The sequence below is a fragment of the Protopterus annectens genome, chromosome 2.part0 (assembly GCF_019279795.1).
Source record: "Protopterus annectens isolate FY-2018-M chromosome 2.part0, PAN1.0, whole genome shotgun sequence".
In the NCBI taxonomy this organism is placed as follows: domain Eukaryota; kingdom Metazoa; phylum Chordata; order Ceratodontiformes; family Protopteridae; genus Protopterus; species Protopterus annectens.
In genome coordinates, this window is record NC_056728.1 from 1,807,678,525 (window position 1) to 1,807,706,009 (window position 27,485).

Below are 27,485 nucleotides of genomic sequence, written 5' to 3' on the forward strand. Positions count from 1 at the left end.
AGGGGTAAGTGCTACTAATTTAGCAACTTTGTTACAGCATTGTTCAAGTTTTAATTTTTGTGAAGCCTGGAGGTTAATAAGGATGGGAGCTCCATAAAGAAATGTGGGGATGAGATAATTAGTGGCAAGTGTGGTTTTAGTTGCGTTGATGAGAAATGTTTTGGCTCTATAAAGCATCCCTAGTTTTTGATAAGTTTTTCTTATGCAATTTTATATATGCAGGTCTATTGTAAGGTTATCATATACTATCACCCCTAATAGTTTGCTATGAGTAGGGACTCCCATGGTTGTATTATGAAGAGAGAGGACTTTAAATTTTGTTTTTTCATGAGAGAAGGATTTGGGGAAAAAAGTAGTAGTTTGGTCTTTTTTGGGTTTGGCACGAGTTGTGAGTTACGAATCAATGTTTCAGTGACTGTTCAAGCTTCCTGAGTAATTTTTGTGAGGTGTACCATGTTATCAGATGTACACATGAGAGTGGACTCATCTGCATATTGTATTAGGCTGGCCTGTTGTGTGGAAGTATAGACAATGTTGGTGAAAATAAAAAAAAACAAAAGTAACCACAGTGTAAAATATAACTAAAAAAAGTCCAAAACACAATGTTGGTGAAAATGTTAAAGAGGATGGGACCAAGGATAGAGCCTTGTTGTATACCGGTGCTGACTGTGAGGTAAGAAGAGAGCGTGGAGTGCCATTTTACTGACTGACACCTAATGGATAGGTAGCTTTTGAACCACAGAAGGATGGGGTGAGAGAGACATAGTGAGGACATTTGAAGTAGAAGTTTGCTGTGACAAACTGTGTAGAAGGCTTTAGACAAGTCTAGAAATAGGGAAGAGGCTAGTTTGCTATTATCTCTAGCTTTATTGACAGTATCTGTATAGGTTAGAAGGGCAGTGCTACTACTATGGGAAGGACGGAAGTCATGTTGTGTAGAGGACAGGAGTTCTTCCTGCAGGAGGTGCCTAGCAATTGTTTTTGAATACATTTTTCAAGTATTGTAAATATGAGCTTGTTAGTATGGTTTGATTACTTTTATATAACTGTACGTTTGCCTATGCCACAAGTGATAATTCAATAAAGGTGTTTTAAAAAATAAATAACTTTGGCTATCTTTCCGAAAATACTGCATTCTTCACTCACCTATGATACCAAGTATTACTTAAAATGTGCTGACTGTTCAACAGTCAGTCATATTTTGTTTATTTGGTGTCCATTCATTCCTACCTTTACTGTTTTGCTTCTCAGACCAGAGAATGAGTTAAACACATTTCACATGTGGTACTCATAAACATTTTTGTACCTCTTAGAATGCCCAGCACATACCCCTGTTGTAAACACCCTTTTGGCTACATTTACATACTCATTGCTGAGCCAAGTTATGTTCCTCACAACAACCACTCAATCACCACAAAGTGTTATTTCAAAAAGTTATCTAAAAACTTGTATTAAAAAGAATGCAAACAATGAGACAGCCTTAGCAGCAATTCAAGTAGCCTGCCCTTTCCAAACAGTTTGGTTTCTTAGAATCTGAAACATATTTGTAAGTGTGAACTCTGTTGATTTGGGTCTATAACTCCATAATGTCCCCTAAACAGCCTGACACTGATTTAAGAACCAGTAAATCTAGGCAGTGACACTTCATTATTCATTCAATGATGGCTGTTAAAACCAGCCAGGAGCTCTCCCACACACAAACACACACAAAAAAAGGGTTTCAGTCTAGCACTTCATGTCATACTCTGAATGCACATAACCAAAAACTATGCATTAAAATGGTGCTTCCCAATCTATTTACTGACCAAAGTACCCTTAGTAAGATCCATTCAGTAGCTGACATACTGCATTATCAATGTTTATTTTTACACTTAATTGCATTCTGTTGTGTCCATAACTGTGAATTAATAACAATCAATGCCAATTTGTCAGTACTGATCACTGTAAATTACCAGCAGTTGATACTAACACTGAAACACCTGGACAAATATGATAAAGTAAACTGCAAAGCAAAAGACAAAGCAATGACTTAGGTGATGGTTGACTTTGCAATGAATGGGGAAGTTTATCAATGAGACTTGAACTGCAGTTGACAAACACACCTGTAAGTTATGTTCATTGAGAATAAACATCTGTTTTTGTCATTATCACTGCCAATGCCAAGGATGCCTTGTCACACAGGTAAGGTTATACAGAATGGGAGGAGTACACCAATGGCTTTGGCACCTATTAGCGCATGGTGCTGCTCTGTCATAATACAAAGCTCTGTTAAATTCATGCCTGATAACTTAAGTTTTAGTGTTCCTTCAGTGACACTGTCAATTAACTGTTTTTTTCCATAATCTGAAATGCAGACAAATTCAACTTGATATGAAATGGGTTTTGGATCTATTCAAATGGAGAAAATAATGTAGTAACTTGTCCTCTAACTACAACAAATGCTCAGTAACAATGTCATGCAACACAATTGCACCAGCATCAGCTTGAACTGTGCAAGAGAATATACAAACTGAATTTGTTATTTTTGTTTAATTTATCCACATTAGAAGTTTACAATGAAAATCATCAAGCTTATTAGTAAGGGCAAGCGCATTGGCATCATTGCCTGCAAGCTGAAATTCAATGTATTCAGCATTTCCAATATGTCAATGAGGTATGCTAATTTACTGCACCAAGTCCGACCAAGCAGTAATTCTGCAAAGTCACCATATGCATGTTCATTAAGAAAGAACTGTTTTTAGTTCATTATGTAAGTCATACAACTGTGATGGAACTTTTCCTTTTGATAACCATCTTACTTCTTTGTGCATTAACAGTGTGAAATGCACAAATCCCATAACCTACAGTTTCTCAAATAGTCGAATCTTCACTAGACAGACACAGATGAAGTTATCCATCTTAATGACCTGATATAAAACCAGTTCTACAAGATTTAAGACAGCGTGTTGTGATTACATTGGGAATTTTCATATTTTTCAAGACTTAAGAAACCACTCACATACACACTCCCAGTCATAGAATGGAGCACTGCTATACATAAAGCAGCACACCACTCCAGTAACAACTTATTTTGATGGAAGAACATTGAGACATTTGAAGATGATGTTTTCATACAGTTCTTTGAAAAAACAGAAACTGTTCCAATATTTCTGAACTATTTGAAAACCATACAAAAGCTGTTTAACTGTGATTTTCTGCTTACATTTATAGATTTGTTAGTCTGCAGAGAAAATTGTTTGTGAGTCTTAAGCAAACAGCAGAAGTTAGTATTGACATCGGCAGAAATAATTTCTATTCATCTAGAAATAGTGTTACTGGACAATGACATTTTTGCTAACACATTTTAAGCACCTTTTCCAAGTATTGTCGTTACCATCAGCTAGCAGGCAGGCATAATCAAAGACTCTACAATATGTGATTTCATTGTTTTGGTAACACGCTCTGTGACCTGTAAGCTTGCCAACTGAACCTTCTCTGTTACGGTTAGAGCCATCCCAAAGACCAGCTCTTGTTTCGGTTGATTGTCTGGTGCGTGCCCAAACTATGTTTTATCCCTTCTGATGTGGGCTTTAATAGTAAGTGGCATGGCATCTTGCTTGGCATCATAACCTTATTTGCAAGCATGTTGCCGTATATTACACAAGGCTGTTGAATGCCTTACTTATCAATAAATGTGCACCCATAATCCAAATAAAGGTCTTGAGACTGTTTCACTTTTATTTTGTCAACTCTGCTGCTGCTTGCATTACTGTCGTCATCGCTCTTGTAGTTACAAACCTTGTTGTTTTGTTTACGGCTTTCACTGCAGTTGGCCATTTACCTGTAAAAAATGAATGTATATTTACTATCAGAATGTAATTTAATAATCTGATGTAATGCAACTGTTTTCATAAATATAATGACACACACCAATACTACCATGAATAAATAAGTAAATTGGTTCATCAGCAATATACGGTAGCTGGTGCTAACCGATAAAAAACATTGGGAAAAACCGCTAACTGATATAAAATATTAGGGAAAAACCTTGGTAAAAAAACAATATCAGATTTGCAAAATGCTATAGCTGATTGATCTGAGACATATTTGGGAATCTGACTGACTTAAACATGATTGCAGTTTAAAGACGTCTAAATGGACTTTTGTTGCATAACTCACACCAAAATGTGAATCCTCTTCCCAACTACAGTACTATAATACCTAAGCCACACCCTACATCTACCTCACTTCCTCTAAAGTGCCTTCACAAATTAACCCATCCCTTCCCAAAGCCTAACTAACCTTTCCCTTATCCCTATTCTTGACCCTTCTACCCATCAATTCTCTCACCCCCCCCCACCTCCATTTAACTCACTAACCCTCCTAATGATGTCCCTGGACAAATTGGTTTGTTCCCAATCCTCATTTATCTAAAGGAGAACATATCTCTCTACTTTTGATCATTGACTCCCAACAAAAAGTAATGGTTTTGTTTCATGTTTCATCACAAAATTAATATTCAAAATTCCTGTAGAACACAAAAGGGAAAAGGAAGTAGCTTCTGCCATCTTGTTTTTAACAGTATGCCATCATTTGGAGCAGCGGTTCACATTTTTGGACTTCTGTATGCCATGGGAGATTTAAAAAGTTATTTTCTAGTGAAAATCTCAAGAAAACTACTATCTTTTGCTATGAGGTAGTGATCACAAGCATAAGCAAATATTGTTCAATATTACTAAATCAGAAATAAAGTGAGACTGTTGCCTGTGTACTATATCACTGCCCATCAGGGGGCCTAGATTTGTGCTTCCAACACAAATCTAGAATTGTGCTAAAGCCAGTATCACCTGCAATTGCAATGGGATATACTTCAAATCATGTCTCCAAGAAGAAAAATAAAAACAAAACAGAAATGTGAAATACCCCAAAACAAGTGTCTTTAGACAGATACCAGAAAAAGCTGTATGAATAATTTTAACAGGAACACTTGAATTCATGCTAGTAGCAAAGCATGAGAATTGTTTAGTCAAGAGAAGTAATCTATTTTAGTGTGTTACGTCTGCAGATTACTGCAAGTTGGTCAGTGTAGATTTTATATCCACATAGTGCAGCAATTTCTGCAAAACTATATTTGCAGTTGGTGTTTAAACAATTACCATAAATGTAACACCAAACAAAGTTCTGTTAGTACTTGGTGATAGGGATAATATCTACCAATATGCCATAAATTATATGTACAGAAGGTGTCAACATGTAGAGACTTTGGAAAATTATTTGTAGATTGCAAACCGAATTTTATGGCAAATATCAATGATATTATTATAATTTATGATGCATTAAAAAGTTAGGGCAGTATTCTCTATACAAGCAACGGTCTTAAATCCACCATTTAAAATCCCTGTTCAATCCATTATAAAAAATATGAACTTTTGCAGATATTCCACTAAACAGATTCAGTGCTTTGAACAAATTCAGAAATGCTATATTAAAGACAGGTCTGGGGAATCCATTACTTATTATTTAGTAATTGACTATAGATGTTACAGTTATATGCCACCAATTATAGGCAATTGTCAGGGGGCTTAATTTATATAATCACCATGATTTATTGTGAATAAAAGCTGAACATTTTATAAAATCATTATACTGAAACCAGAAGCTTAAGCTTTCTTACTTACAATTGACCCTGCAAGCTCAGTATCAACCATTTTCAGTCTTATTTTAAGATGGAATAAATTACTTCTCTATCTAAAATCTAGTAAAGCACTGACAGCCTTCTGAACATCATACATTCGAAGTCTATAATAAGTAAGATGACTGAACAGTCATCAAGCAGTTTAGTCACATGACCCTTGTAGTGATAAGTGTGCAGGAGATCTTCTGGGTAGAAGGTCATACACATTAATACCAGTCGTGGATTTTCAGTTAGCTATTAAATCATCATTCACCTTTTGAGGTTGTCACAGAGGTATTCATCATGACATGCAGAGGAAGTCAATTCCAAATTATGGGGGTGCATTGGAAAAGAAAATGTTTGCACCATAAAATGCTGATAAAATTTTAGTGGATCTTTGGAAGGGTCATTTGATAGACTGTCCTTGTGAAGATGAAGTAGGTTGAACCTTGCCGAGTCTTTCATAGTTCAAAATGTTAAGCAAAATCATCTCTTAAGAGCCTGTATGAGACACAGCAGAAAGAGAATAATTTTAATCTGGCAAGGTCACTTAAATAGCTTAAACTGAATTGATGGCAACTGATGAAAATGCTGAAAGATCAAAATGCAAATGATCGGTCCCAGCATACCAAACAATCAAAATTGTCAAACCTAAACCACCAAAAGACAAAAGATCACAAAACAAAAACAACTAGCTTCCTTTTATGATCTGTTAAGAAAACTATAATGCTGAATTTGGACATAATTTTTCTGGAATAGCTGTAGTTGTATGAATAGGGTATTTCAAAGATAAGGCATAAGGTTGGGGTTAGGGGTATGGACAGGGCTAGGATTAACAAGCCTTAGTAAGGTTGAGTGTGAGGTGAAGCAACAGTACTCATTTTAGAGCAAAGAAGGTCCCACCAAAATGGAAATCCAGTGATCAGCAGAACAAACATATGAACAGCCCACAGCAGAATAGCAGGGACAAGATGCTGACTGCTTGTCCTGTGTCTAAGAATGGTTAGCAACAGCAGTCTCACAGTTTCAAGAACTCAGTTCAGGCATTGTTGGCAGATCCCTTGTGGGAAATATTTTACTGTAGCTCTATCTCTTCTCTCTCTGCTCTCCTAGTTATTGTGCAGGGATGCACAGCAGTCAGCAGCTGAACAGAACAGAATACAAAGCCATGCAGTATTGTAGGCAAGATGAGATTTAGGTTAAAAGAGGTAGGATACAACTTCCTAGAAACCTTATTTGAAGTTTAGAGCTTGGCCTGCATCTACATTGTGATGTTTCATGCAAACTTCCATACAGATCTCATTCTTAACTTCATAACTACGGTGCTATAGGTCACAGCAAAGCTTCAGTGTTGTCACTCTGGGATAATCCATTTCGGTCTATCACTGATGTGTGTGTGTGTGTGTGTGTGTGTGTGTGTGTGTGTGTGTGTGTGTGTGTGTGTGTATATATATATATATATATATATATATATACACACACACACACACACACACACACACACACACACACACACACACGTTGTATCTCATGTGACTTGTTATTAGGCATGCTGGTCTGTGGTACATTAAAGCATAATTAAAAAAAACAAGATGATCTCAGTGGGATGCATCCTCCAAGCAAACAAAAAATGAGATGATACTTTCCAGTGTTTGCACTTCATTTTGTTTTCAAGATATTCATTTCCCTGCTTCTTTGTTCATGTATTTGAGGTTATTGCTGATAGTGTTTTCGTCATTTTCTCCTTAACATGGCTCTTTTGCAATAAATAATGAGCCTAGAAACTGTGGCAGTCCTCTATATTCTGCCCTAATATTTAACATACAGTTACTAATCTACATTTTAGCACAAGTTATAAAAATGTGTGCATCTATTTAATGATACATTATTCTGTGTAGATATTTTTGAAGTCTTTGCAGAAACTTCTTGGATTTGCAAACAGTTCAATTTTTCTTTTATTTTAGTTATTTGTTTACTAGGTATCCCTACTGGACACAACTGTCCCTTTTCAGGGCAACTTGGGAGCACTCTCTGATTATGTGACTTGCTCAGAATCACACAACAGTCAAACAGAGACTGAGAAAATGAATCTCTGGACTACGGGAATCAACTTTAGCTATTTTCTCATTGGCCACTGTCAGTTCTACTGCAGGATAATGGAGATAATTGTTGACATGGAAGCTTCAAGATCAAGAAGTGCATTACAGTTTAATAACAAGAGATAGGGGTATAATGGGAGAGAAAAAAAATAGAATCTGGATGGAAAAAGAACTTTTGAAGATAAATTGCAGGAAATCTAGGATAGAATAAATACTACTTCTGAGAAGCTGAGTGCCACTGAAATAACTGCAGGAGGGATAAAAGGCAAACTACAAACATAAAATAAAATTAAAAATATAGCATTGACTCTTCCTGTTATTAATTTTTACCAGTTTGCCTTACTCCAACCTTCTTTCAGGCCTCTGTCTAGAATCTATTTATCAAACCTGGTAACAATCATTATCCATCCTTTTATCTGAGTATCATTCATATCATAAAATCAGGAATCCACAACACAGGAACCAGAAAATTCCATTTCCACAGGTAGCAAGAAAAACCAGCAGGAATAAAAAAAAGATTATAAAACACAGTAGTTTAATCCAAGTACTTAGCGCTTTCATCTGAGTAGTGAACAGTCTTCTTCAGCGTATACAGTCACATTCAAGCATAGGTTTATATAAGCCCATTAATTGAACATGTGACTATAACCACCCTCATATTTAAAGTATAAGGATAATTACATGCAATTCAAAAACTTCTAAACAAAATAAAAAACAAGAAATGCAGAGTTTTACAAAAAACACAAATATTTTATAATATATAAAAAAAAAATATATATATATATATATATATATATATATATATATATATATATATATACACACATTCCTAAAACAGTAGTCACATTAAACACGATAAGATTTAAGTTTCAGAGTGCTACCAACAGAAATATTCTCATTAAGTCCAGCAGGAGAGCTAGTATGTAATCTCTGAGTTGTCATAGCAACTCTCACTGCTCCATGTTCAATTAATGGGCTTATATCAACCTTTGCTTGAATGTGGCTGTATACTCTGAAGAAGTCTGTTCACTACTCAGACGAAAGAGCTAAGTATTTGGATTAAACTACTGTGTTTTATCATCTTTTTCTGATTCCTGCTGTTTTTTTCTTGCTACCTGTGAAATTGGAATTTTATCATTCATATCATGAAGGAAGGCAAATCTGGTCTGTGGAAGACCACATGAACAGGGCTAATGTCACAGGCCAGGAGTGCAATGCAGGGAGGTGAGATATACAGATCCGTGCATGCATGTTTTCTCAAAGTATGCATGGTTAGAAAGAAATAAAACTGAGGGAAGTGCAAATGCTGACTGCAGCTATATGCAGAATTGTCTGTTAGCACAGATGTACTGTATCAACTTTCATCTGGCTGTTTCTGCAGTGATTAACAGTGTTTTCAATATGCATATTCTAAATGTCAGAAATGCTCATTTAATTAATTTATCCTTTTCTAAACTTGCCTGTGGTATTTGTCCCACTTTCACTTAGATCATTGCTTCAAAAGGAAGGCATCATTTACCTTTTGTCTCCTGAAGGCCCTTTAATTTGCTAATCAGATATTGTCTACTTAGTGTATGTTCTGCAACAGAAAGATCTAATAGTTGCAGGATACCTTATATTTGGATCCTACCAGATGTAATAGGGATTAAGATGCTAGAATAATGCCAGTAAGAGTACCTGCTGTTTTCCTGGGATTCTTCCACTCAGGAGTGAGGCATGCAATGAAATTTTGTAACCATGTCTTGGTTGTCTGTCTTCCTCAGGACTTCCAGAGGTGTCTGAGAGTGACAACTGTCTGAATGGAATTCTGAGACAGGACACTGTAAACCTCCAAACCATCTAAGAAAAGAGAGCTATTATAAGGGCACAACTTAACCCTTTTCATGTCAATTGGAACGTGAGCATCTTCATTCAATTCCCAGACTTCATTCCCTAATATAGCAGAAGAAGAAACACAATGCACTGTTAGACTGCTAGTTGTCCTATTATTCAATTTTACCTCACAAGCTCTATTGGTCAACACTTTAGCAGTAAAAGGAAGAATTTATATATCTTACATATCTCAGCAAAATGACAAAACGTTTGTGTATTAGACTTGCTTCTGGTTCCTGGTTTTCCTGTCTCTTTCCTGACAGCTGTACACTAAAAGGAACTCAGGCACACCAACATTCCTGCATTCCAGCATTTTTTTCCAAAATGTTTTATTCATTTTATAACAAAATAAATTAACAGTTTAGTAAAAAAACAAATAAACTATATACAATGTCCATAACAACTAAAAAAGCAATATGCATAGGCATTCCAGCATTTTGACATTCTCTTTTAGCACACTTCTCATTTGCATAGTTGAATCTCAGCATTCACAAATACAGAAAAGTGACACTGCTGTAGAAGTCAAAGAATAGATGCATGTTTGGCAATATTTGAATTTTTCATAATAAAGTGCACAGACAGCCTATTTTCTGACACCCAAATATGATATCTCCAATATTAGGTTTGCACTTTTGGAGAAAAAATATATTTTTACTGCCATGAAAATTGAAAACAACATGATAGCCAATGTGAAATGAAAAACTGTTGCTTAATCTTATGGTGCATACTTGAAAAAAATGCACGCATTCATACACTCAGACAAGCATCCAAAATAAACTATTATGCTGGCCAAGTCCAGTTTCCTTGGGGAAAAACAAGACCCTACTTCTGAGCCATCTCTGACTATTCTGGAAGGCTATAAAGTATATTAGTGGTGAATCATATCATATCAAATCCACAGAAATTTCTACTGCCAGTGAAAGGAAGAAAGAACTTTAAATATTCTTAAAGATGCAAGAACAGATCTCTAAGGTGATAGGGTCTCTGTACAGCACATAATAAGGCATTTAATACCTATGAAAATCAGACGTCTTTACCCTTTCTCACATTCTTCTTCAAGGCAATCTTTTTGTGAGCACTTAACCGACTAAATAAGCTGCAGGGCAACTGGCAGCATTACTTTATCTGTCACTGTAAACACTTGGCTCAGATTTCCGATCTTGCTAACTTAGCAGTAGGGACAGAGGCTGTTTAACACATTGCTAGCTCTCAAAGTTACTTCCCTTTCTTCATTTCAGAACACTTGTCCAGTAGATAATCTGCACCCATTTGTGAGAATTCAGAAGAAAATACCACTCTTCCAAATACTGAATCATGTTCATAGGTTCACAGGCACTTAGGCTATTGATCCGTGAGGATCTTTAAAAGATTGTCCATGCATCTCATGAAGTTTTTAGCTCTTATATTTTAAATACAAATAACCCTGAGACAAGTAAAGCATTTACATGCTGCTCATAGCCACGAGGAACATGCATTTACCCATCCATTCATCCAGATTACTTTAGAATAGTGTACATATCTCTGTGGTATGTCCCTTTCAACATGCTCTATTTATGTTGCCAAAGAGATTTAGATCTCGTGAGGGAGGGATTATATCCACAATGGACTTAAAAATGTGCAGTAGGGCTGACAGGATAGAGTCAGTTGAGGCTCTGTATATGAGGAAGGCATCTCCCCTCAGTAAGCTGTATGAAACCAGGAAGTGGGACAAGACTTTGAGATGATCTGCATAGTTTATGATTTAGGCCCTTGATTGACAGGAGCTCCTAGAATGCATATCTGTTCTCTGTTGGCCCTATAGATAACTGAATTGTGGAGAGAGAACTTCACCCATATCTTTATAGAGCTATGAGGTACTCAGGTGGGTCAGGTAGATAGCAAATAGATTTCTGTTCACAACATTCCTCAAGCTGTCTGAAAAAAAAAGTCAGGTAAACTGCTAGTAGGGACAGTTTTTCATACTTTAGCCTTCTAATGCTGTTCTGGGCATTTTTGTTATTATCTTGCATTTCAAACAAATTACACTAACCCAGGGCTTGTATACCCTCCGTTTGTTAGTAATTGTGGTTAAAAACAGAAATAAGGAATCTCCTTACTGCACAGTAAAACTGTTGTCACTACTAACACTGACCACTCTGAGATGTAAGCAGGACTTGAGGTTCTGTTTCCAGTACCCCAGAATATATATATGATATATTGCTAACTACTCCATTCCAAATCCTAGTATAATAAACGCCAAGTGGGTTTTTGCTGAAGTGCTTCTAGACAGGGGCAGTAACTGAAAATTATGATATTACAAAGTCCCTCTACCTTCTTAAAGTTACTGGAGCAGCTCTTACTTCAACCAACCCTACCAATGACTTGATAACACAGGGTTTCCCAGTTTGCACTGCAGCAAGTTATACTGACCATTATTGCCTACGTACCTCAGTTGCCATAATTTAATTCAGTTTGTCCAGAATGCCACCACATCCAACTTAGCCTAACAAAGGCGTATCTTGCTTGAGTAAATTCTAATAAACGGAACTATCAATCTGCTACCTGTTAGTACAAGGGAGTACATAGAGTGACTCCTGTAATGTACTGAGTACTTAACTACAAAGGCCTTTTAAATGACAAGCACCACAGTAAACTCCTGAAGCTTTATCTTGAACAAATAACTTCCTCTGCTCCTTCGTGCTTGCTTCCTGCAGTTGTCTACAGTTCTCAAACAAAAGGAGTGAAATTCCATTTTAAGGTACTTGCTTAAAATCCTTTTTCCTTTACTGAAGGAATATTTATTCCACTGGCACAGAGCAGTTGTAGCTCCCACCTGGACAGTTTCCTATACCAGTAAGCATAAGTAAAAGAAATTCAAGCTTGAAGTTTATTTGGGTGTATGTTATGTTATCAAACGGTGAAAAGAGTGAACGCTCTTTCATCGAACTTGAAAGGTTAATAGCAATAAACAGCAAAGACACAGAACAGCGATTTTTTTTCCCAGGAAAAAAAAAATCACTGCTCTGCAAAAAAAATAAATAAATTCAAACACAAAATAAAGTGGGGGGCTTCACCCTCCCCACACCACTCAATGTGGGGGGCTGTGCCCCCCACCCCCCTACTTAAATACACCATTTCCCTGTAGAAAAAAATCAATGTTCTGTGTGTTCACTGTTTAGTGCTGTTGACTTTTACAGTTCGATGAAAGAGCGTTCGCTCTTTTCATCATTCGATAACATAACATTGACCCAATTTATTTAAGGTTTTACAAGTATCAATGGCCCTGCGCTTATGAAGACTACCATGTAAAGATAGCACCAAGTCTTTAAAAGCTCCTACTAGTGTTATAGGCAGGCATCCTTGACTTAGCTACCCGAAAGGCATCTGACAGAAAATAAATTGTAATTTGGAGAATAAACTAGGAACTCCCAAGAAATAATCTTCTTTGCACCTATAAAAGTATCTCAAACCCCTTGCTACAATGCTGATGGGCCACATGATCTCCCAACTTTTCATCGGTGAGTAATATTCACCTGACAAGCATTAAACAAGCTTATAATTTACATTGATGGCACATTCATTGCCAGTCTAATCCACCTCCTAATATTGTTAAACAGATTTTCCAGCAAGACCTCTCCCCTCTAACTTCTTTGCTACAAAATAGCCTCCTAATACCTAATCAAAACTAAAGCCATAATCTTTGGAACTACCTACAAACTAAAATTTGCACCCCAAAATAGTTATAAGCAGTTAAATATTTTCGTAATCTGTACAGACAGCTAGATCAAACACTTAACTTCTAGTATCGCATGTAAAAATTAAAACTGATAAAATAGTATTCTGCACCAATAACTTCTCTTACTTCTTGGTCCATGAAGGTGTGAATTCAACAAGGAAAATGTAATTTACTCTTGAATATGGTCTTAATAGCATCTGCCTTTTAGGAAATCAATCCTGTTTTCAAATGACCACCAATTCTGACAGCCATCTTATTACTTTGCCATTTGATAGACAGTACCACTGCTCCATACTTTCAAAACAAAATGTTTCCCGGTTTAATAACTATGTGACATGCTGTTACTTTCTTCTCTATGCATATAGCTAATATCAAATTACTTTCCCTTTTTTGCCACCAAGCTTATCATAGACTAAAAAATAGTAATAACTTCCTATTCCATTCAGTTCCTATGTTTTTCAAATCTCAAAGTAAAACTTCACCTAAGTAACCATATCTCACATCTTGTAGTAACATTTTCTGAATTCATTTTGTTCTACTATTAGAAATCATTATACATACTCTGATTTCAGCTGAGCTCTTAAATAACATCTTATCAAATATGTCTAAAAGGACCAGACAACATATCTATCCTCGCTAACATTCTCTTTCTGAGCACCTAATAATTTTTTTACTAATGACCACTCCTCATAGATGCAGCACACCATCTCCAACACTTATCAACTTACTGCATCAACTTTCCTCATGGTTTTCCCTGCATTTCTTCCATAATTCTCCTTACCCTGACCAACTATTATTCATTTTGCCTTCCTATATGTCTAACTTAATGTTGTATACTTTGAATAGAGATCTCATTCAGTGATGCATTGCATTATTAAAAAGATACAGTTATGTGGTTTAATCTTATTCTCATAAATGTTTGTTACATTATGGTATATATTCAATTCAGCAGCCTGTTTGAATTTTACCCACACATTTACTATTGTAGTTCATTGATATTGTCCGCTTTTACAATTGGAGTTAAGTCTGAAAAGGTTCCTTTGACACCACTGTCCTAGCCATAGCCTGGTAAAGAATAGGTAGGTAGATAGATAGATAGACAGATAGATAGATAGATGATAGACAGACAGACATACTACCTGAAGAGTACATTCAGAACAGGACTATGCATCAGGCCCATCCAGAAACTTTTAAAAAATTACTCAGAAAAATGCCTAACTATGTACATTTAAGAGTGGTCAGCAGCTTATTTGATTTATTTACTTATACAGGTAGATGAAATGGACCAGATGAGCAAATTTTCAATCACAATATAATTATAATATTAGCAGTCAGTATGAACAGGATTAAGCTAAATTAGTCAAGCATGAATTTAGTGACAAACTTAATACTGTTCAAACTAAAGGACAATTAAAGCTACAGTTATGACCTTCATCAAATGTGCATTAACAAAAATAGTAAAAAATGCATTATACAATGACTGCTCATTACTATTCAAAAATGAGCATGATTGCTGATTGGACAGCCCAACCATCATGCCTGTTGTAATTTGAGCATATGCCAATAGTAAAAAGTCTGTCTGCTGAAGTGCCATTGAGTGGCCAAACTTTCTATTGGTATATGCTGATGGACCGCACAAAATACAAGAAAAATCAGATACATTCTGCTAAACGAAACCATTAGAAATGTATCTGATTTTCCTTGTATTTCTTTATTGTGCCTTGGGAAATTTCGGCAGATAAAAACATACAAAAAAACAGCAACAAAGATTCTGGCTTCTCAGGTGCTTCTCCTGCACTGTACTAATTAATTGTGCAGCTGTAGGAGCATAAGTCCAATATGAGTGTGTGGTATATCAGTAAACAAGGAAGAATGATGAGGGACACTGCAGCCCCATTATACAAAGATATTATTTAAGAAAGGCAATTTCTTTCTTAAATAATGTCATTGCATAATAGCAATCATCCGCTTCTGGGTGTGGGTATATCAAGATTTAACCACAGGTGGCATTGTGTGATCATACCAACCATGCATAAATCCAGATATCCATGCCCAGTCATGGATTGTTGCTTAAATAATTACTGAGCTCCACATTTCTCTCAGGTGTAGCTCATTATGAGGAATTTTCCTCATTTTGAGTCTTAAAAAGTCCATGTTCCTTGCAGTTCTACATTGAAAGGGTTTGTCACACATTTGGTGTTATGATTTTTAACTGATATCAATGGAAAATAGCACTTAATCACATTAATTCAGAAAAATAACTTTATATAGGTGCAAAATTACACATTTTCACCATCCTGTGAGCTTCTTAGTTGAAGCTGTTAGTAAGTGACCACATTTTGCCCATTTGTTCCAGATTATGAGAGGCAGTGTTTCACATTATGGAGATGAAAAGCTGAGAGTTAGGAAACTGCATAAGAGCGGAAATACTACTACCATCGCAATTTGCTGAAGAAATAATTTTAATTGACTGATAAAGCAGACAGCTGATGAATTCTGCTGGGGAGGTGTTTCAAATCAAGGTACCAGAGAAGCGGTAGGCCTAACGCGTGCAGGACTGTTAAATGCTGGGGACCAGCAAGAGTGGAGAATGAAAGCTCAAAATGCTTTAAATGATAAACCAAGCTAATTCACAGTGATCAGGTGATGTAGGAACCTTCTATAGTCCAGAATTTGCAGTTTGTACAGTAAGGTGTTCACAAGTAAGGTGACGGTAAAGCTCATGGATATCACTGTTTCTTCCTTGACTAAGAGGCAGTGGTCTCCTTGTGATGAGTTGATTGTTTTTACTTTGTGTACTATCAAGTCATAAAAGGTAATATATAGATTCAGAGACTAGGAAAGGAAGGCTGCATTCAATGGTAGGGAGAATCAGTTCTTTACCACCCCAGAAATGAGGATCTACTTTGTTTGATTACTGGGCTGCAGACTCTGTGATAAGAGTTTAATATTGCTCACACTTTGCTCACTACTCTTTGGATGTGTGTTAGGAAAGTAAGTGCCACATCGAGGCTGACACCAAGAAATGTATGTACTCAGTCATTTTCTACTAAATACCCATCAGACTCTGTAATCTTTAATTTCTATCTGTGTATGTTAGCATGCTGGTACTTTTCAAATATCACTGATGCATTGTTGCTCATGCTGACTTTTATTTCCATATATTCTTTTTTCAAAATACTTTTTATTGAATTTTTGGTACAGAAAGGAAACTTAAACAGTATGCAAAACATATATAATATGATATGGATGCATAATCAAATAGTTGTAGTACAGTTAGGAAACAGACAATTAATGTTAGGTTAGATGTAAATAGTAAATTGAGAGGAAGAAAAGCCTTAGGAATGCTACAGTTCTAGTTAAATAATTAATAAGAGCTGACCAATAAAAAACTAGGAAGAGGTAAACTTTTATATATACAACATAATATGATTGTCATAGGATTGGTGTAACAAGGAGAAATGACAAAAATGACTTTCTAAAATGCTAAGGTGTGTCAACTATTCCATTTCTAAAATTATTTACATTTAATGTGACTATCCATAATGTTGTCAATATGAAGTGAATCTAGATGAAACAAAACTTCTTAACTACATCTATATCCCTAACATTAAAACTGTATATACAACTATTTACATTAGATGACACTCATTTAATTGCCACTGCTTTACAACTGATGTGGAGTTTAGTCACAATGAGAAAGCAAACCAAAGGGAACATCTGTCTAAGAAGGTGAAAAATCAGTTTGAAGAAAGAGCAAGAAATGAGTAGAGTAATTTGTGTTTGCATCTGGCCTTCTTGCAGAAGTAATGACTGTTATGTTAGGGTAACCTGGGGGGCTAAGGAAGTTGCTTAAAAGTGAAGGAGAGTGTTAGATATATGGAGAGTAGTTGCTGGAAAATCTATGATGCTGTAAGTTAGCAATAGAATAAGTGGGTGAAGGAAAGGGAGAAGAGAACTGACTTTAGTCTTTTAGTATTGTATCTAAAAGATAACCCCAATATTATTGAAAATATGTAACTTTGGGGGGGGGGGATTTATTTGCCAGATTATGTGAAGATATGAATTTTACATATAGTGTTTTGAAGTTTTTCCCAAGAGATCTTGGATTTATCTAACCAATTTTTGGCAATGTAATAATTGATTAGCATGCATATTGTTATAAGGATGTGTTTGATTATGTTTGGTAGGCTTTTTGAAGTGATATGCAAAAGCGCTGTTTCCCATGAAAAAGTAGATTTCTCACAACCCATTTTTTTCAAGTTTGATCCTTAAAGAGCACCATAGTTTGTATACTTTCTTACAGCTCCAGAAGATGTGCAACAAGTCAGCTTTTTTGTTAGGACAGATGGGGCCGAATGACAGGTATTTAGAATTAAATTTGTTTAGAACAAAGAGTGTGTAATAAGCATCATTATTTATCATAATCTCGGTGTATATTAAACTTTTGAAAGGAGTTAGTTTGAGCATGTTTTTATAGCTAGCACTTTTTCCTCCTATGTTATATTTTGGTTTTGCTCTTGCCAATAGGTTGAAAATAAGAGATCATTTTGAGTTTTTATTTTAGTAATTAATTTGTAGACTTTTGAAATCATTTTATTCTTGTAAGATAAGGTTTTTATTATCAAGTAGGTTACTTTTATTTCTTGGTCTTTTAACAGTTGTAGCAGAGAATTTGGCTTTTATGAGCCTTATGAGTGGTCTGATTATAACATCATATTTTTTGGTGCACCCAAATTTCCATCTTTTTAAAAGAATGACAAATGCAAGATAAATTCTAACCTGCAATGTCAGAGAAACAAAAGTAGAACACCCAACACTGTTGCAGAAGGCAGTGGGTTCTATTCCCACCCCAAGTAGATGAATTGCTAACAGCTGAGTTTAAGGGATGTGATGCGCTCCTGAATGCGTCATCCATCAAATGAGACATTACACCATGGCCAGATCTGCCTGAGCTAGTGGTAGCTCATGTGGATCTAAATGATCCCATGGCACCTATTAAAAAGAGTAGAAATATGTTATTATTTCTCACATTGGTTCATAGGTGTGTACTAGGCTAATGGCCCTGGGGCCTTTACAAGCCTAGCCCATAGGATTACCCTGGCATCATGCCACCCAACCTTAGTTCCCAGTGCCTCTGTTGAGTAAAGCCACTGGAGTGATCCCTGAGGTGAATTTTCCATTTCCCATCCACTCATCAAGATTTCTCTTGAAGAGGGCCAGTGAGGTGCTCTGCTTGACATGTATGGGAAGTCTATTCCATAGCATGGGCAGTCTCTGGGTTATGAACCTGCCCCTCCAGCATGCTTTGTTGATTGTGGTAATTAGGTTGAGGTCTTTGGAGCGTGTGGTGTGGAGGGATTGGGATTTCTTTAGATGTAGCATTTTTTACAGAGCTGGTTCAGACATGGCTTTGTAAGTCAAGCAGAGATTGCCTCTAAGTAGGTGATATGAAACAGAGAATAGTTGGAGTTTTTTTAGTCTGTCCACATAGGACACATGTTTAAGGCCTAGGATCCTCTTTGTGAGGTACTTTTGTGGCCTCTCCAGTTGTTGCAGGTGTTTAATGAGGTACATGCCAAATGGGGTATTGTACTCAATGATTGGCCTAATGAGGGAAGAGTAGAGGGAGACAATGACCTCTTTCTTCCTGGATGCAAAACCCTTAGTAATGAGATGTGCCACATAGAAGGACTTTCTGACCACGGTGGCAATGCGGTGGTCAAAAGAGAGGTTGCTGTCAACCTGTATTCCCAGATGTCTTATAACACCTTCTATGTTCAGTGGACTACCATCGATGTGGTAATTTATGGGAACCTGCTTTTTCCCAAAGGGGATGATGACACATTTTTTGGCACTGAGCTTAAGGCCATAGTTCTGACACTAGTGATTGGTCTCAGTGAGGCCTTTCTGTAGGATATCAATGTCACTCAGGGAGTTAATGATAGCTCTTAACTTGCAATCGTCTGTGAACTTTGTCAGCCAGAGTCCCTTCGTGTTGGCCTGGATGTCAGAGAAGTAGATACCAAACAGGAGAGGACCCAGGACTGAACAGTGATGGACTCCACTCGTGACTGGTCGGCAGTCTGATTTGGAGTCAGCTACTTTCACACTGTGGGTTCACCTGTGAGACAGTTTGCAACCCACCTAATGATATAGGAGTTGATGCCTAGCTTACTGAGTTTTTCAATGATTCCTGAGTGGGGAATGGTATTAAAGGCCTTGGCCAGATCAAGGTAGGCTGTATGAACCACCTTGCCTTCATCCACAGCTCTGGTGACTGACTCAAAGAAGTTGACCAAGTTGAGCAGGCATGATCTACCCTTCACAAAACCAAACTGTGTGGGATCCAGAGTTTGGAGATTCCCTATACCCTTGTTTATTAAGTCCATGATGATGGGTTCCATAGCTTTGCATATCAGACTCATCAGGCTAATGGGGGATAGTTCCCAGGGTCTGTAGTCACTCCTCCTTTGTGGAAAGGGATGACTGTAGCAGTGTGCCATTCAGTAGGGACAAAGCCTGAAGTGAGGCTGTGATTGAACAGGGCACATGGGTGAGGTGCTAGTTCACTCTGTAGTTCATGTAGAACACAGGTCCCATAGAAGCTGTATTCTTGGCCTTGGACAATGCTTTTTTAACCTGTGCAGCAGTAATACTGGGTGCTTGGCAATCTACTGGTATTGTGGCTGATCCCTTGGGGGGGAAAGGGGTAAAGCTGGCACAGAATCTGTTGGCCAGTATATTGGCAATATCTGTTTGCTCACTATAGGCGGTATCATTGTGTAGTAGCTCAGAGCAAATCTGGGTATTGTCGTGGAGATTCTTTACATAACTATAGAAGGTCTTGCGGTTTTCTTTACTATCTGCTGCAATTATGTTTTCATAGCTAGCTTTAGAGGATTTGATGAGGGATCTCGACTTTTTATTGAGGCTGATAAGGGAGGTTTTCCAGTCTTGGGACTTCACCTTATTCCACATCAGTTTCCTCTTCCTGTTGTAGAGTTTGTTTATGGCAGAGGATCGCCAGATTGGCTTCCTTTTTTTGGAGGAGAGCATCTTGGTTCTGTTGGGTATGGTGAGATCCATGCATTTGTGTACGTGTTTGTACAGTGCATTGGTGCATGATTCTGTGGTCATGCAACTGATCTCCATTTGCATGGGTGCTGTGAAGTTAGACACCTCTGTTTTTAGGAGCCCAAAGTTAGCTATGAAGAACTTTTTTATGGTGGTCACCTTTACATTTGGCAATTGTATTAGTCCATGAGTAGTTTTCCCAGTTAATGGAGGGGTAGTTGAAGTCGCCCAGTATGAGAGTGTTAAGTTAGACCCTAATATTCTCCAGGGTGCTTAGGAACATGGAGTGTGAGTCACGGAACATGGTTAGGGACCTATAGCAGGCTGCGACCTGAATGTTTGTCTTACACAATGTTAGCTGCACCTGAAGTATCTTAGATGAGTTATGTTGGGCTACTAGTCTGGAGGTGTGCGCATCCTTTATGAATATGGAAACACCACCGCCTTTGGAACTTCAGTCCAAGTTCTGCAGCTGAAAGGTGTGGAATGAGTTATAGCCTGATTGTGCAGGGGTGCTTTCTGCTGCCTTGAACCAGGTCTCTGTTATGGCACAAATGTTGATGTTCTCCATTTTAAGGAGTGCTTTGAGTGAGTACATTTTGAGATTTAGACTTCTAGTGTTGAACAGCATGACCCTCAGATTGCATTTGTTTGTAGCTGTTACGGTGGTGATTTGGTCTTTGTTACACCACCTAAAAAAGGCACTATAGGGGTGGAAAGAGCCTTGACCAGTACCCTGAAGCCAAGGGGTGAAAGATTCAGGCCATTTCTAGCAAAGCATCGATGTCTGTCAATCATGTCATCCCAGGCAGACAGATACTGGATCTCCTTAGAATGACACCAGGAACTTAGCCAATTGTTGAAATCAATCATTTTCTGCTTGTACCGTGGTATCATTCTGAGTGATGGTAGGATGCTGTTCAGGGCTAGGGTCATACCCGCCTGGGCTACATAATCCAAGAGCTCCTCCATGTCTCTTTTCATGTAGTCCAGGGAGGTATATCGCAGGTCATTCTCACCCACATGTACAATGACAGAGTCATATTTGTACCTATTGTTGAGGGACCTGAGTGCATGTGTTATGTGGTGGATCCTGGGGCCTGACAGGCAGCTGGCTGTTACTTTTTCCTTATTCATCCTAGTGAGTGGGACATCAGTGTGCCTCACTATCAAGTCACCTATGACTAGTGGGTTGGGCATGCTGCTTTGCCTTAGGGGTTTGGTTGAGTGGCATGCTGTTTAGGAGAGTTACGTGTCTTGTGATTAGTGTTGTGTTGTGGTGGTTGAGTATGTTTCTGCCTTGGAGGTCTTTGCTGTTTGGGTAGATTATTATTGAGAGCCTCCACGAAGGTGGGTGTGCAGTTTGTGTTTTTATGTGAAGGCAGTGCTGGTGTTTGTTCTAAAGGGCTATGTCTTCCATGTGGTGTGGTGCAAGTGTTGACCTTCTCCTCTTGACCAGCTATTCTGGTCTTGGCTGGAGAGTGCATGGCTTCTAATTTGGATATATAAGTGCATCTCTTGCAAATCTGAGTGTTGGGAGGTAAGAGGAGAGGGTTGTCAGTGTACATGAGTTAGTTGCGACAATGCCTCAGGATGCCCAATTTCACTGGGTTAATAGGAGAATGCACAGGGAACTGACCTTTAGACATTTCCACTTAATCCTCTTACATTTTTACATAACTACAAATGCAACAAATATGATCAACTGTTCTTTTTTTCAAAGAATTTGCAAATGATAGAAGACCTCATTCATTTTTAAGTATTTTAACTACCCTCACTTTTTTCCACATACATAATCTAACCTTTCCTAGAATATCTGATAGAATCCATTTCTTACTAAACAAGATCTCATTTGTTATAGCTAACCATATAATCCATATAATACCAAAAAAATTATTATTCAGTCTTTCAACATAACACTCATTCCCTCATAATAACAATCCAAGATCTTATTCATATTAACATTTCTTAAACTCATTATTCTTTCCAACAAACACTCCTTACAAACCGTATTACACATTTGTGCACTCTTTCACATTTTAGTAAGGCATGGCTAGCCATCTTGTTTACAAATAAGCACCATCTTGTTGACTGCATTTTATACAACATACTTCCTTTTACTGGTGGCTTATTCATCGATAATCTCCATAAGAAATCCTGACATGCCGTAATATTCTGGCACCATATTTTTCCATTCTTAATAGCTTTAACTATACCTTTATCCAAATTTCTCCATGGATCAACATAGTAAAAATTCTGCCTTAACTATACCATTTACTTCAATTAATTTCTAATTTATCCATTTCAAATTTCCATTTAATCATCTTATTTTGGTATTTTATTTCAATATATTTTCTTTTATTTTTTTTCTCTTTTGCCCAAAGAGAAAGGGCAAAGTTCCCCAATTCCCTGGCCTAGTGTGGTTAACCCAGTTAGCAAAACTATATATAAACTATTATACCATGACCCCCCCAAAACGTGCACGCTGATTGGCCAGCGTGCCCGTTGTAAATCGAGCTATACTAATGGAAAAAGGTCCGGTCGCCCGGACTTTTTTCCATTAGTATAACTCGTTTTTTTAAAACACTGTCTCGCTATGTTAAATGGGTTTAACATAGCGAGACAGCTTTAAAATAAGCAACGGAGATCTCTGTTGCTTATTTTAAAGCTGTCTCGCTATGTTAAACCCATTTAACATAGCGAGACAGTGTTTAGCAACGGAGAAAGCAAGATCTCCGTTGCTTTTAGTGTCTCGCTATGTTAAATGAGTTTAACATAGCGAGACAGTTTTAAAATAAGCAACGGAGATGTCCGTTGCTTATTTTAAAACTGTCTCGCTATGTTAAACTCATTTTACATAGCGAGACACTAAAAAAAAGCAACGGAGATCTTGCTTTCTCCGTTGCTTTTGCCCACGGCTCTGATGTAGTACATCAGAACTGCTGCGGATGCCAGACATCTGCGGAAGGGCAGTAAACAGGCATTATACTATGCCATTATTTAAGAAAAGTAATAGTTTATTTTCTTAAATAATGTCATGGTATAATAGCAATAACCCACGCCTGGGTGTGGGTAATGCTAAATTTACCCATGGTTGGCTTTGTTTGGTCCCTCGGGCTTCGCCCTCGGGACCAAACCATGCCAACCGTGGGTAAATTTAGCATTACCCACACCCAGGCGTGGGTTATTGCTATAATATTAAATGAGTTGCAGAAAGCTTATGGAGAATTCCATGATTCCGCAATGAAGATGTCATCTGTGTAAAGAAGCATTATGTCTTTTTTCCCAGATATATGGTAAGTGAATAGATACATAATGTGACTAAACTACTACAGAACATAGGAGTAATACATGCCTGTGCTCATAATTTATTCTGAAGGGCTGATGCCATATATAATCAGAGATCACATTTAGAGATGATAAGGTGAAGTTCTATAAAGGCAGGTTCTTGACCAGTAGCAGATGGTTCATATGGTTACAGCCCAAAGACAGATTAATGAGATGAGCTCTGGGGAGGTTTACCGAATCCACAGAATGATATGCTGTGGTATTTAGGAAGACCACTGTTGTGTTTGTACCATGACCCTTTGTAAAACCATTCTGATAGCCAAATAATAAGCCAAAGGTCTCAATGAGAGACTGATGTTGTGTGACAGCAGTCTTTTCAAATATTTGGACAAAGCTGATAATAGACCATTGATATAAAAATTCCTGGATGGCAGATGGGTCACTGCTTTAGAATGGTACAATTTTCAGTGTTGCAGAGGTCAGAAAGCATCTGATTTGTATAGAAAATGTCAGCAGTATGCGTTACTTAAATGGCAATAAATTTATTCAATTTCAAAAGAAAAGTGGAGTAAATGCTAGCTTACCGTAGCTGGGAATTTTGTCAAACCAGCAGTTTATTTTAGATAAGGACATGTTATAAAACTAGGAGTCGTTAGTGAAAACAGTGATAGTCTATATTGAAAATTAGAAAGATTACATTGGATAAATTGGAGTTGAAATATAAAGAAAAGCACCATGTAATAAATTATTTCGTCTTAAATAGCAATTTTTGCATTAACTGTTAGCAAGCTAGACTAAGCAATGTTTAAGTTTCTACTGATCTTATTTATCTTTTTATGGAATCCTGTTCAGTTGCACTCAACAGATTCTATATGCTGTCTCAGAAAGTTCCCACATGTGTGTGATACTCGCCATCCCCTTATACCACATCTACAATCCTTCCATCCCCACTGAAAAATTGCTCTCATTTGAAATGTTGCTCCTGTCCTCCAGTTTCTAAGGGCAGCTAGGTCCATAATATGAAAAACTAGAGCTGTGTTGTACTGTAGGCCAGCCATAGCATCATCATGGCAGATCCTGAATTGTTCATGGACGAACATCAAGTCTCTAAGAATGGCAGCATCATTGATTTGTTTCTTTTTACCTTGAGAATAATACATACAGAGGAATAAGCAAGATGTGATGCCTGTCCGTATTCACAATAGATATTGAAAAAGTATTTGACTCACTCCCATAAATTCTGCTTCACTGAACTATCCAGCATCAACATACAGGACCAGGTAATATAAAGGATCTGCAGCTTTATGACAAACTGATGGTTTAACATACTCATCAAGATTACCTGTTCATAGTCAGCAACTGCCTATGCTGAAGTCATATGAGACAAAGGACTCAGACCTCAGCTATTTACCATATTTACTTTGTTTATTAACTCATGTACGTCTGAGCGTAAGTGAACATCACTGCAGATAATCTGAACTTTTTTCACATCATATTGCTCCCAGCCCATTGTTAGAAGACTACTTAGAAATTAATTGTTAAATGTCATAACATGTTATCCACGAGCAGTTCAGCAGTAAGCAGTTGGATATAAATGTCAACAAAACCAGAGGGATGCTCTTTTGGACCAGTGCAGTGATGCTCTTTTGGACCAGTGCACTTTCCTATATGGAAACTCAAAACTAGATCATAGCATCCCTCTGTAATAGAGCCACATGTACATATGACACTTTTAAGACAATACACTCTTCTTCATGTCACACCAGTAGTTTTCACAAATTAAACTCTAAGCACAGTGGAGAAGTAGCCAGACTGTACTCCTCGCATAAGAAATTAATTTAGGGCTGCTACTGGAACTGGAGCAAAATTCCCTACACTGGAATGTACCTTCCGACTTATGGAGGATGGATCTGTTTTCAGAGTACAGTGATTCTGCATATTTGTGCTGAACTTCACTTCAAAGGAGAACACACTTCATCAAATTTAACCACCACTCCTTCTCTGGTTACCACATGATGCTGAATCATTAACCTTTGAATTGCAGTTGTATAGCGATGACTGAAATGAACCCTCCTTCTAGTGTTTTTGTTCGGCATACATACAGTATAAAATATACCTTGTGCATTACACACTGCCTGACAGCTGATGGAGTAGCAGCCTGCATTGTTTACATACCTCCTTCCCAGTTTACCAGGTGTGGCTTTTATTTCAATATGGGTGCAGTCTATGTCCCCCAGTACCTCAAGGAAATGGGCTATGGCTTTGAAATTTTGCATAGTAATAGCACTCTTATCTTGAGTGTGTAGAAACCAGACATGCTCCCCTACATGTTCCAGCATTGCATTGAAGAACTGGTGGAGTATTCTTGAGGCAGAAGCCTGTGATACTCCCTCTGTGTCCCCTGTTGGCCATTAATGTCAATGCAGCTATTATACATAAACTACACATACCTTAGTTTCCACTGGGCCTCAGGTGAGGACGGCAGATGTCCATTGACTCTTGTACTCCATCATTGTCTGCCCTGTAGCACTCTAGTATTTCTATTTCATGTAGCTCATGGTAGTTAAATGTGGTCTGAAAAACATCCTACACCTTTTAGGCTGAGGTCTGGCAGCATCAGCAGCTTGTATGAAAGCCTGTTGAATATACAGCTTTATAATGGTTGTGGTAACCCCTAACATTTTTAAAGTTTTCCTGTGGCTGTATTCCAGCATGTGTTGGAACTCAAAGCTAAAGCAAATGCCACATGTTGTACGTGTTTGATATGTAACTGAATTGCTCTGCCATGATTTTTTGCTTCATTAACATATTAGCCGTAATTAATGATATGGTCAGCAACATATTTGGCTGCTAACTCCTATTTTGCAGCTAGTCACGACATATACCATTATTTCCTGAATACTCAAACTCCTTCATCACTCCTTGTCGCTGATGAGTTCAGTGAGATGGGCATACATTCATGAATCTGAGCCATAACTTTATTCCAGGAGAAACATCCTAGAAAATTAAACAAAGCATTATTAAAAAAAAAGAAACAAAATTAATACAGTGGCCACTTTCTAAGTGTAATAATGACTGCACTATCATGCATTATTGCTTACATATGCACATATATACAAATCTATAATTAATAAGCAAGCTAAACATATACACATAAAATGATGAACTATATATCATGAAAATGAGAAACTGTGAACAATACGTAAGCAAGTTGTGGAGAATAAGCATTAATTGTGGTGGAAAAAATAGATTTCAGAGTGTGCATTCATGAAGTAGGATGAACAATATGGTCTACTATCATTTGACTGAAGAGTACTTGAGTGAAAATGAAATGTTTGAAACGTTTGAAGGAATTTCACTCAAGAACAATTGACTGAAAGCACATCTGAGTGAAGACTAATTGTCTCAAAGCCCACCTGACTGAAAAGCAATTGAGGGAAAATCCATTTGAATGAAGCCCATTTCACTGAATCACAACTGATTGAAAATATTAAACATAAGAAAATACAACATAAAATAATGTTTTTCCAGGTGGACAAGTCCTCCTGCACCTGCTCCCCATGTGGAGGGCTTTGTCACCCACAGCCAGTTGGGAAAAAAAAAAAACATACACAGTGAATTATTGATTTGTGATTCAGTGAAATAGGTTTCAGTCAAGTGGGCTTTCAGTCAAATGGGTTTCATTCAATTAGTCTTCAATAAAATTCTTTCAAACATTTCATTTTTAGTCAAGTACTTTTCAATGTTCAATCAAATGATAGCAAATCAACAAATATTTGTA

The 27,485-nt window shown here is 37.3% G+C and overlaps 1 long non-coding RNA gene across 2 annotated transcripts in view; it reads right to left on the bottom strand.

Moving 5' to 3' along the window:
* Positions 1 to 1,824: 1,824 nt before the first annotated feature.
* Positions 1,825 to 27,485, bottom strand: part of LOC122793636 — a 576,122-nt gene continuing 550,461 nt past the window's right edge. The window contains exons 3-4 of one of the 2 annotated variants that reach the window (XR_006363500.1): positions 26,590 to 26,701; positions 1,825 to 3,820 (exon numbers count right to left, since the gene is read on the bottom strand). This is a non-coding gene — a long non-coding RNA (uncharacterized LOC122793636). The remainder of the gene's footprint in view (positions 3,821 to 26,589; positions 26,702 to 27,485) is intronic. The other variant, XR_006363501.1, reaches the window with a different exon arrangement.